The sequence below is a fragment of the Mirounga angustirostris genome, unplaced genomic scaffold (genome assembly GCF_029215605.1).
Source record: "Mirounga angustirostris isolate CCGP_5_RB_7025 unplaced genomic scaffold, mMirAng1.0.hap1 SCAF_11, whole genome shotgun sequence".
NCBI lineage: Eukaryota > Metazoa > Chordata > Mammalia > Carnivora > Phocidae > Mirounga > Mirounga angustirostris.
The window spans coordinates 94,692,383-94,705,528 of NW_026991719.1; positions in this window are offsets into that span (position 1 = coordinate 94,692,383).

The window sequence follows — 13,146 nt, forward strand, 5'->3', positions numbered from 1 at the left end:
GTTGGAACTAATCAACAAATTCATCTTTTCTTTCCTGTACTTTGTCATACATAGCTAGAAGAAGCCAACTGTCATGCTCAAAATTCTGCTGAGACATGTCTTTAGCCCAAGCTGTAAGTTCATTTATGTATATTTTCTATTCTCCAAGGTTACTTAGGTGACATTTTGCTAATTGTTTTGTTATTTTACGATGCGGATTCTCTTTTTCCCAGATTCAAATAACAGTTCTTCGTTGCCTTTCCAGTTTTCACTAGCTGTTTGACATTCCTCAAACCTTTGCTAACAGACTCCAGACTGCTTTCTTAGCCTCTGCCTGCTTCCTGGTCCCCTAGACAGTGGAACACCTTTTAGTGCTCTGTTACAACCTCACTATGCTTCTACATACCAATGTCTATAAATGTTACCTATTACAAAGTAATAAACCACCCCAAAACTTAGTGGCTTAAAACAACATTTTATGGGACCTCCACCACATTTATTTTTTTACTTATTTTTTAAAAACATTTTATTTATTTATTTGACAGAGAGAGAGAGACAGCGAGAGAGAGAACACAAGCAGGGGGAGTGGGAGAGGGAGAAGCAAGCTCTCTGCTGAGCAGGGAGCCCGATGCGGGGCTCGATCCCAGGACCCTGGGATCATGACCTGAGCCGAAGGCAGACGCTTAACTGACTGAGCCACCCAGGCACTCCCTCCAACACATTTAAAATAAAGAACATTTTCATCATGCTAAAAGATACCCTTGTTTCCTTTTCCAGTCAATCTCCATCTTTGGCTTCAGATAAACACTTATCTTCAGTCTATCTCCATAGAGGGGATATGTATTTCCTCAAATTTCATGTAAATAGAATCATGTACTATATACTCTTTTGTGTCTGTAATCCTTTTCTCAGCATGATTTTGAGGTTCATCCAATATTTTATGTTCAAGGAGCCCTATGAACACAAAACAAGAGAGATACTAATTTAACTAAATCTGGGTGGCTGTAAAGCTGATAATAACAATAGAGAAACAGCAAGTATTAAATGCATCCAGAAGAAAATAAAGACATATTGCCTTGGGGAACATTAGATGATAGTTGAACTCTCAAAGAAACAATGGAATTTTGAAATTATAAAAAGTATATTCTCTGATCATGGTGCTGTTGAGCTGGGTCTATTAAAAATCAGATAGAAAACTAGGAAATACTTATACATTTAGAATTAAGATATATAATTATAAACAAATGGCAAAAACTATAAATTAAAAATATTTTGAGCTAAATAAGAAATAAATGTCAACATATCAAAAATTTTGACATGCAGCCACAGCTGGAAAATAAATGGAAATTAAGGGGAGTGACATCAGTGGGAAAGGTGGAATAAAGACAGCTTGATATCCACTCCTTCATAAAAGTAACAAGAATACTGGCAAAGATTGTCAAAATAAACTTTTTCTGAACTCTGGAAATTAATCAAAGGCTTGCAACAACCATGAGAGTGCTGGATCAAGAAAAATGGCCCACTGGGTGTCTGAGTGGCTCAGTTGGTTGAGCATCAGACTCTTGGTTTAGGCTCAGGTCAGGATCTCTGGGTCGTGGGATGGAGCGCTGTGTCGGGCTCTGCACTCAGTGGGGACTCTGTCCCTACCCCTGCTCATGCATGCACGAGCTCCCTCTCCCCTTCTCTCTCAAATAAGTAAGTAAATAAATAAATAAAATCTTAAAAAAAGAAAAATGGCCCACAATCATGGTGAAAATCAGCAGCCTAGCAGTTCCTGGAGTGGTCAGAGTTGAGTTTAAGCTTTTTCAAAGCCCCATTTGTAGTGAATTGTTATTATTTGACCTGACAGCTTCCTAGAAAACCACCCTCCTCCCCACTAGGCTTATCTTTATGTGATTGGATACATAGAGAGTCCAGGGCTGATAACTTTAACCTTGGGGATATTTGTCTAAAACAAGAAGTAAAAATCGTTTAAAAATCACAGCTGCCTCAGGCTATGATAAGATTTGAGACAAACAACAAGCTCACCAAAAAAAAAAAAAAAAAAAAAAAAAAAGGAAAGGTAAAGATAAACATAAGAGGCTTTAAAAATCTCCAACTTATTCCTGGAAATCTAGAGATCCACACACGTGTGCATATCCAGGCTGCTCATGCTCAGGAAAGATCTCTGTAGACCCCGAGCTCTCATGTCTGCTAATCCTGAGGCTCTGCACAAGCAGAAAGTACAGGCTAAGGTAGAGTTGTCACCTGCGTGGCTGAGCGCTAAAGGTATGCATCAATACACACAAAGATCTCCTAAGCCAAGATGTGGAGACTCTTGGTTTTAGGCACTTAAGGAAATCTCTGTCCAGTCGTTAGCTGAGACTTCAAAGGCCACACCCAAAACAGAATACATGCTTCATACAATTAATTCTCGAAATGCACTAAATAAACAAACAACTAAAACAAAGAATAACAACAATAACAAACCACTGAGAGGAAGGAGAATTTGACATCCAGAATGACCACATTGTAATATTCAGAGTGCCCAGTTTCCAACAAGAAAATTATGCAGCTTGCAAAGAAACAAGAAAGTATGGCACATTCACAGAAAAAAGGAAATTAATAGAAATTGCTCCAAGAAAATATTGGATTTATTAGACAAAGACTTTTATGTCACCTGTCTTAAGTATGCTTAAATATTAAAAGAAATAATGGGCATAGAGCTAAGGGAAACCAGGAGAACAATGTGTGAACAAACAAATAATATTAATCAAGACAGAAATTATAAACAAGAACCAAAAGAAACTCTAGAGCTGAAAAGCAAAATAAATGAAAGGATCACTTTTTTGTATCCAATCTGCCAATCTCTGTTTTTAATTGGCGAGTTTATTTCATTCATATTTAAAGTGATTACTGACAATGAAGAACCTACTTCTGTCATTTTGCTATTTGTCTTCATTATGTCTTATATAGCTTTTGGTTCTTGGTTCCTCCAGTAATGCCTTTTTTCATGTTTGGTTTTCTCTAGTGTGCCATTCTGATCCCCTCCCATTTGCTTTTCTGTGTGTGTGTGTGTGTGTGTATACATATATATATATATATATATATATATATATATATATAATTTATTTATTTATTTTAGAGAGAGAGAGTGAGTGAGCACATGAGTGGGGGGGGGAGGGGCAGAGGGAGAGAGAGAGAGAAAGAATCCTCAAGCAAACTCCCCACTGAGCGCAGAGCCTGATACTGGGCTGTATCCCATGACCCTGAGATCATGACTTGAGGTGAAATCAAGAGGCAGCCACTTAACCGACTGAGCCACCCAGGCACCCCTTCTGTATATTTTTTAGTTATTTTCTTATTAGTTACCAAGCGAATTATAGTTAACATCCTAAACTTACAACAATCTATGTTGAATTGATATGAATTTAGCTTCAGTGTCATACATTAACTCTGTTTCTAAACATCTCTGCTTGCCCCTTATGTTGTTGTTATAAATTATATCCTGTTACATCATTTGCCCATTAACATGGATTTATAATTATTGTTTTATGCATTTGTATTTTAGACCATATAGGAAACCGAAAAAAGTGTTACAAACCAAAAATACAGTGATATTGACTTTCCAATTATAAAAGGTAAAGTCTCTTGGTACTAGCCACTAACCTTTTGCAACCAATTAACAAAACAAAGCATCTAAAAACAAACAGAAACATTTATTAGAAATGAATGGATAAGCCGACAGAACTATATTAGTACATTATATTTTTCATAAGTTCTAGTCATTGATAGATTTAGTAGATTAAATATGCATAAGGTTATAAAATTTGAATTATACAATAAATATAACATAACAGATATATGTTGAAATTTTTATACTAAATTTTTAACCAGGTAGGAAATAATGAGAATGAAATATTCCCTTTATGATAACAAGACTATCTAATCTGTAGAAATAAAACAAGTGAAATGTATGAAACTTACACAAAGAACACTGTAACACTTTAATGAGGGACATAAAGGAAGAATCAACTAAATGGAGAGATGTAAAATTATTCATGGTTAGAAATATTAGTTGTCAATTTTCCTCATATAAATTCATGATTTAATGGAAGTCCAATTAAAATATCATTTTTTTGGAAATAGGAAAAATGAAGTACATTTGGAAGAATATATGCGGTAGACTAGAGATGGACATATTTAGAAAGAATAAGGAGGATTGTATAGATTTTAATATATATTATAAAGCTACATATTTTGGAATTGGTGTTGAAATAGGTGGATAAATCAGAGGAACATACTAGACATTTCACAAAGATACAAACAGGTATGAATATTTGCTACTGTCTTTATTTAGCAAGTATTTATGGATCTCTTCCTATTCACCCATCGCTCTGTAGGTACTGGGGATACAGAGATTGAATAAGAAGACAAAATATCAGGGCACCAGGGTGGCTCAGTAGGTTGACCATCTGACATTTGATTTAGGCTTAGGTCATGATCTCAGGGTTGTGAGATCTAGCCCCAAGTCAGGCTCTGCGCTCAGCATGGAGTCTGCCTGAGATTCTCTCTCTCCTTCTCCCTTGGCCCCTCCCCCAAGGCGTGCGCTCATGTGCTCTCTCTCTCTCTAAATAAATAAATAAAATCTTTAAAAAAGAAAAGAAGACAAAATATCTGCTCATGTGAAACATATGATGCTAAATAAAACAATAAACAAGTATGTGTATATATACACACACATATATGATATGCTTTCAGGTAGAATTAAATTATATAAAGAAAAATAAAGCAGACTGAGGAGACAGTGCAATGGGCTGGACCGGTATTTTATTTTAGATGGAGTGTTCAGGGAAAGGCTTAATAAGTGGGTAACACTTAAGTGGAGATTTGACCTAAGCAAAAGAGTGAGCCATGCTCATTGTCCAGATAATAGCAAACATTAAGGTCCTTTGGTTGGATCGAGCTTGGCATGTCCAAAGATTAGAGAGAATGCTGATGTGGTTAGCAAGGGAAAAGTGGTAAGAGATAAATCTGAGAGATAAAGAGACATTTGAAGCTGGTGAGTCTAGTTTGGATGTTTCAGGAAGCTAAGTGGAACTTGGACACCTGGAAAATCATACCACTCTAATTCCACAGGACAAAGGTTTCTTTTAAATTCTAGAAGAAAATATAGGTAGATATTTAAATTATCATGGGATGGGTCTGGACTTTCTAAGTATTACAGTCATAATTCATAAAGGGTAACACTGATAGATCTGTCTAAATGAAATCTTACAACTTCTGCAAGTCAACCACTGCAAAAACAAACTGAAAGGCAAATAAACTAGAGTGAATATTCACAAACAAAAATGACCAATAATTCACATTGTAAGTAGAGGTGTAAGTAAGCTCCTACAATTCCTTAAGTAATAGAAAAGCACCCCAATCTAAAAAGGGCAAAGGACCCAAATGATGACAACACAAGTGGACATTAAAATGTGGAAAAAGTGTAATTTCCTTTTTTGATTACAGACCAGTGTATACAGAGACACCATATACAGCGGAAGTAATAGTTAAAATCAGCACCATCTTTTTGGGGAGAGGTTTGGCAGTATTTACTAAAGACCTTAAAAAGGCATGTAGTATGTGATCAAACAATTAAATTTCCAGGAGTTTATTATAAGTAAATGGTTACAAATGCTTGCAAAGATTTAGCTATAAGGATGTTTATCATATTTACAGAAAAATGGGAATAATAATGTTCAACATTAAGAGATTGGACAAAATATGACACAGATATGTATATGTATTTATATATGTATATTCTAGGCAGGATTAAAATTATATTGTGGAAAAATATGGAATGATCTAAAATGACATTTATGGTGTATTCATCAATATAAGGAATTTATAAATATATATGTTAAAAAGGAATACATATTCTCCTTTTCCTTTAGCAGTGACCCGCAAACTTCTTGGATGGTCACAAGGTCTTTGACAATTTACGAAAAGTATGAGTCCTTTTTAAAGAAAATGTGCATATGCATATACTTGCAAAATTTTGCAACTCTTCTTGATCTGGTTTCAATCCACTTTCCAACTTTGTATCTTGCAAATTATTAATACTATCCTTGCGTTTACCACCCTTCTCCATTACACAGACACTTGCCAGGCATATGCAATTTTTTTAAGAACACACCATGTCACCATAGCTGTGCAGAGCCATGATTCTATAGAGTATACTCTCTCTCCATCATTTTCTTATCTACTTGGTTTTGAAGATCCAGCTCATATATCATCGGTGAGGCCTTCCTTTATTTTACTCACTCAATTCGCTATGCTTTGAATTCCTATAGCACATATGTATATGTTCCTCTACTATAAAGTATATTAGGTTGCATTATTTTAATTATCTCTGTGTCTCTCTCTTCACCTTCTTCTCTTTCAGCTTGGAACTCCTAAATGCAAGTATCATATGTAGTTTATCTGAATTGTTACTTAGAAACTTAGTAGAATGTATAAATAAATCAGCATATTACTTAATTGACTAGTGCCAGTAACCAATGATAGTGCTTCATAAATCAATTTACTACTTGTATCTGACAGGGGTTGTTGGGTTATTCAGATGTGCTGACACATCTAGTATGAGTTTAATCTTTACCTCTTCCCAGTCTAGTTCTCATCCCCTCGCGCTGGACTTCTGAGTCAGTCACCTCTAATAGGAAGTGTCATTATCATATGGCAACAAAGAAGAGGGTTTCCTCCATTTATATGGAAATTCTTTGGGGATTTCTTCCATGATATGGAGTTACTATGATAAAATGGAAAAAAATATTGTAAAGGCCAAAGATATATTACTAAGAAGCATTTGAAGACACGCAACCACACAGTATAGTTTGGAGCAATGTTAGGGTGCATGAAACCACAGCCCATTTGACCAAGAGCAACTTTACAATAATTCATCTCTTTACTGGGGACACATAGTCTCTGGAAATGGATCTTAAAATTATCTTTGTTTCTTCCTGTCCTATACACTTGTCTGATATCTTGGCTCTTCCTGTATCTATTTCCTCTCAACTCTCCCACTCCGTGCAAATTAGCTTCAGCCTTCAGCTCAAAATACCAGTTATAGTTCCCCTTTTATCTTCCTTTACTCTTTCTTTCTCTTTCTTTCTTTCTTTCTTCTTTCTTTCTTTCTCTTTTTTTCTTTCTTCTTTCTTTTTCTTCTTTCCTTTTAATTTAAATTCAATTAGCCAATATATAGTATATCATTCATTTCAAATGTAGAGGTCAGTAATTCATCAGTTGCATCTCACACCCCATGCTCATCACATTACGTGCCCTTCTTAATGCCCATCATCCAGTGACCCCATCCCCCCCCCTCCAACATCCCTTGGTTTTTTTCCTAGAGTTAAGAGACTCTCATGGTTTGTATCTTCCTTTACTTCTGATCCTCCACTGCTGAAGACCTCTGGGGCAAGGCTGGGCCCTCCTTTGAGGGTTCAGGGAAAGAAGGGGCCAAGAAGCATACTCCTTTTTTGAAGAGGGAGTGAGAGGAGAATTTTTAAACTTGCCATATTATGAAATTTTTGCATGACCTTAAGCAAAGTCACATAGCCTCTCTGCTTTCACTCCACATCTGTACTCATCCACAAGCATCTATGTAAATGGAAAATGAGAAAAGAAGAAAGCCCTTCACAAATGCTGTACAGATGCAAGTTAGTTTTATTATTATACAAAATGATCCAGGGTCAAAGCCAGAAGTAGTTTTTAAACATTTTTATATAAAATAGTTTTGATCTTTAATGACCAGAATTCTTAGTCATGGTGAATGTTTTTATATAATGGTTGGTCTGGGACCTTCTTTTCTGAAAATATTAAAGGTTAGAATTAAAATCGTGACGCCTTTATTACTTGTGCAATGTTTAGTTCTTATTTGACTTTTAAAAATCTGAAGGCTTTAAACAATCTTCTGTGATTAATTTTAAGACACTATTTAAATGCCCTACTGAGCATAACTTCAAGTCTCTTTTATTCGTCTTCCATAGAATCTGTAACGAAGTAGAATTCTTTTCAACTCATTTAGATTTTTCTGGGATTTGGTGCCATCAGGAGAGTTAGGCATTTTATCATTCAAGATCCTGAAAATGACTTTCAAAGAGTTAGTCATCTGAGAGTGGAACATGAAAGTTCAGAGAATACAAATTTGATTACATTTGAGACTAACTACATAAAACTAAACTACATATGAGCCCCTAAAAACAGGCCCAGAGCAGCAGAAATACCAGAAAGCTGTGAATCAGCAAAATTCTTACCTTTCTCTTTTTTTACTCCTAAGAGTCAGGAGCACCAGCCTCATTAAAAGAGCCAACAGACAAAACCTTTGATAGAGTGGGATCTCCATCTGCTTGGAGAACAGAGGGATCTCTCTGGAGTTTTCAATATAGCGATATGTAGATACTGTGTTCCACATTTCCCCTACAGTTTTTGGAAGAAAAAAAATGAACCCTGTACTTCTAAATTACTTCACAGGGTTGTTTGGTTGAGGATTAACTCCTGAATTGCTGTGGAGACAGATGTCCTCACCAGCTTTCAAAAGATCTGTGCCTCTGAGAAGAGTTGTGTGTCTAAAGGATGATTCACCCAGCTGGATCTCTTTGTGGTGATTTTCCGACAACCGTATGTAAGGGAGGAGGAGAGAGGGAGGGGGGAGGAAGGGATGAGTAGATATTGGTCGAGCAGAGGGGGTCGGGGGAGAAGGATTTGGGGGATTTTAGCAAGCCAAAGTTAACAACAGTAGAAACCAGAATTATGGCTTTAGACCCCTGAAATGGAAGAAAATTGTGGCATGAGGCGAGACAGTTTTCCTGGTACATGCAGAAGGGTATGAAAGAAGGAGTGAGTTCTCAGAAGTGGCAACTAGAGTCTTCAGAAGGAACTGGCAAGAAAGATACTTGCTTCTCTTCTTATTCACATCTGTGAGTACTGTGTTAATCTTCAATTTTGCCTTAAAATAGGATTGCTCTTTCTTTAGGCTTTATAGGTAAAGGTGCAGTCTGGTCTTTGTAGCTAATAATTTATGAGAATGCTTGAAGATTTAATTGCGTTAAGCATGATGATAAAAATCTGCTATCTGAAGATATGATGCAGTGAAGTTTCAATGTAATTTGAATGGAATTAGGCATGTGTCCCTGTTATAGCTAATAGAACATGAGTATCAATAGTTCTCTGCAGGCTATTAGGAATGAACTTGAATATACCTTTACCTTTAGAGTTTTGAAACGCACTGACATTATTCTACTAACAAATTAACTGGATTATCCTGAAGGCATTTGAGTTTTTAAAAGTCAAACTATTTTGCTCATGTCCTTTAGTGGAAAGGAATAATCTTTTTATAAGAATGGTAGAAGGAATACTGGGAAGGGGGAAGAGAAATCCAGGAAATGTGGGGAAAATTTTTTGAAGGACACTTCTTTCTTCTAAATACATGTACAGCTCATGGTCCAGAGGTATTACACACCAGGGTTCTGAGAGATTTTATAGGTAAGATTGTTGATTATCGAGAATGGGAAAATATATCAAAAGATTTGAACAGGGGACTGCCATTCCGATTATTAATAAGGAGAAGAGGGGCGCCTGGGTGGCTCAGTCGTTAAGCGTCTGCCTTTGGCTCAGGTCATGATCCTGGGGTCCTGGGATCGAGTCCCGCATCGGGCTCCCTGCTCAGTGGGAAGCCTGCTTCTCCCTCTCCCACTCCCCCTGCTTGTGTTCCCTCTCTCGTTGTGTCTCTCTCTGTCAAATAAATAAAATCTTAAAAAAAAAAAAATGAGAAGAAAATGGATCCTTTATAGATCAGTGGATATGTGTTCAGAGTTGTGAATGAATTTAGAAGGGCTTAAGAAAGGGGTGGTTCATAAGCTCTTATTAGAGAAAGCAATGATCCTTTGAATCCACCATGAAGTCACCAAGAAAAGTTCTATGGGGCCATTTCTTTCCTTGCTAAGGGAGATGGGGGAAACTGTCTAGGCATAGACTACTCAGATCACTCCTCTCCCCAACCATCCTTTTGTGGCACGTGACACAATCGATTACTTTTTCATTACTTTTTGAAATACTCTTGCTCCGTAATTCTATAGAATGTTTTCTATCTCTGACTGCTCCTTGCAACCTTGAGTTTCATTTCCTTATGCCAATATAAACTATATCCTAACTGTTGTATTCCTAAGCATTTGATCTTCTGGATGACTTCACTCTGTTGCTCCAATTCCTACCAATTAGCTCATGATTCCTAGAGCCCTATCGGAGCCCCAAACCTCTGTCCTTGGATTTGCACAGGGAGCTCGAACTCAACACATTCAAAATAAATGCAATTCTTACACCCTCCAGCCTGAGTTTCTCTCTCCTGCCTGAGTTTCCCTGTCTCTGCGAACTGCCTTGCTGTTACCAAAGCCAGAAAACTGGGTGTCATCCTTAACTAGTGTCTTCACAGGCCGAATGAAACAAGACACTTTTTTTTGCAGAGAGAACCATGAGATACTGCACGAGAATGACCAAAGCCCCCGCCCAAGAAAGCAGCCCAGCTTGATAAGTAGGCACTGCAGGAAGTGGGACTTAGCAGCAGTGCACGAAAATCTCTTTAGTGCTTTTGCCTGATTTTTAGATTCAGTATGCATCGGTAGTTTGATGTAGCTGCTGGAGAAGGCAATCATTCCTTCAGCTGCATCGACAGAAGAAAATCTAGAGTGAGGAACCGAAGGGTTCAATCTGCTCCTGATGCTGCACTTGAATAATCTGGTGGGGAAGTAGGAATTGCTACGGAAGAGAGCAGCCGTGCTCACTTACAATGCAAGCAATAGTGAGAATATTCTACAGGCCACTAAAGATCAAATAACCTCCAATAGCCCTTTTAAATCTCTTTTTATATCAACACATTATATTTTAGGTTTAAAATGATAAGTAATTACATTTAATGGAGATTCATTTGCATTTTCAATTTTAAAAGTAATCATTGCATTTTGATTTTACCCACAGGTGTGTTTGTGGGGGCCAAGTGGCTATGGATAAGAATTTGTGAGTTCCTTTGTTCCCTGATTTCCGAGCCAGGGAAAGACCTCTACAGGCACTACTGAGAGGGAGACAATTTACCTTCATGACCTTCCCTTCTCTTCTTCTTTTTTTTTTTTTAAAGATTTTATTCATTTATTTGACAGAGAAGAGAGAGAGAGAACAAGTAGGCAGAGAGGCAGGCAGAGGGAGAGGGAGAAGCAGGCTTCCCGCTGAGCGGGGAGCCCGATGCGGGGCTCGATCCCAGGACCCCGGGATCATGACCCGAGCCGAAGGCAGCGGCTTAACCGACTGAGCCACCCAGGCGCTCCAATGACCTTCCCTTCTTAACACAGTTCCCCTGCAGAGGAAGAAGATGGGTGGGGGAGGGGATGTAATCAGTATAGATCACTTGCATGTTACCTCCTTTAAGAAGAGAGCACAGGGGCGCCTGGGTGGCTCAGTCGTTGGGCGTCTGCCTTCGGCTCAGGTCATGATCCCGGGGTCCTGGGATCGAGCCCCGCATCGGGCTCCCTGCTCCGCGGGAAGCCTGCTTCTCCCTCCTTCACTCCCCCTGCTTGTGTTCCCTCTCTCGCTGTGTCTCTCTCTGTCGAATAAATAAATAAAATCTTTAAAAAAAAAAAAAAAAAAGAAGACGAGAGCACAGTTAGGGGAAGGGCATCCGGTTCGGAGACAGATAGTCCCTTGCTTTCCTCGTGCATAAGGTAGAGGGCTCCAGTCCCAGCCTCAAGGGCCATTAGGCGTCAATGAGTGGCACACTCGAAATATGGGTTATAGTTGGCATTTCCTAATACCGTCTTTGCCCAGAGGCCACAGCAGCACTGGAGAGGGTGGGAGACATTCGCCGGGGAGCAATAGGAAGTCTGGAAGCTGACTTCAAGCGGGCCAGGGTTTGTCTCGGTGCTTTGCCTCCTTGGCTGTCCCTTCGCCTTGACACTTCCCTGCCACTCAGCCTCTATTTTTAAAGATGGCGATTTAAAAAAGAATGGAAATGCCTCGCGGACATCCTCTGGTTCACACCTGCCCTATTTCTACTATAAGCGGGGCACCTGTTTGTAAGGGGAAGGCTGATGGTGAAATTATAAAAGGCAGGATGAGAACAGCAGTGATGGGGTGGGGGTGGGGGTGGGGGTGGGGCAGGGGCGGGATGGCGGTCTAGGGAAAGGAAGCAGGGGGAAGAATTTCAATTTGATTCAATGGCTGAGAAGAATCTACTATAGGAGATTTCGGATGAGATAAATGTGAAGAAAATGACATTGGGGAAGATGAAATATAGCAATAGTAAACAAGATTGACTGCAGCAGAGGGAGACCCCACAGAAGGCCGCTAGAATAATAGAGGCCGGGGGGGGGGCGGGGGTTTGGTTGTGCCGGGGGGGTTGGTGGTGCCAGCCTGACTGAAGGACTTGGTTGTGGCAACCAAGGCTGGGGACAAGGCACATAGGACGAGCTCCCACTGCGGGAAAGATAGAAAGACGAAGTGAAATGTTATCTCAGACACTTGCTTCTAACACACCCGACAGACTCTGACGTGAATGAGGCACGCTCCTACAGACATTGTCTGGTCTGTTCACGGTCCTCTTGCTTCCCTGAGTTCTTCCAGTTGTCACCTTTATGCCCCACTGGAGGGTTTCCGGGGAGGATAAGGGAGAAAGAAGTGGCTCCCTTCTCCCCATTGTCAATTTCAGTGGATCACCTCCACGTGTCACAGTCAACCTGACCCTGTTATTTCCAGCATGGAGAGTGGCAAATAGACTGATCGGTCAATATAGGTCAGATTGTATTCTGTCTGGCTGGGGGCCAAAATTGCCTTGTTCCTGGTACCCAGGAGCTAAGGTCTGATTAATGGCTTCTATATTCAGTGAAGGCCCATGGAGATGAAAAAGATTTGAAGGGCAGGAAGTCCAAAGTGAACTTGGCTCTGGGACATAGTAAACTTTATTACTTTGTCACTCCGTTTTGTTTTTTTTTTTTATTCCGGGGATTCTTTTCATTTTTCTTTCTTTTATTTTATTGTTGTCTTACGTGGAAGAGAGAAACATACACAGAAAATCAACATCAAGGCACAGTAGTTAAATAGCCTTAACTGAAAGCCCAGTAATCCCAACGCAGCATCTCAAATGAATGAAAAAAGTTGGAGGAA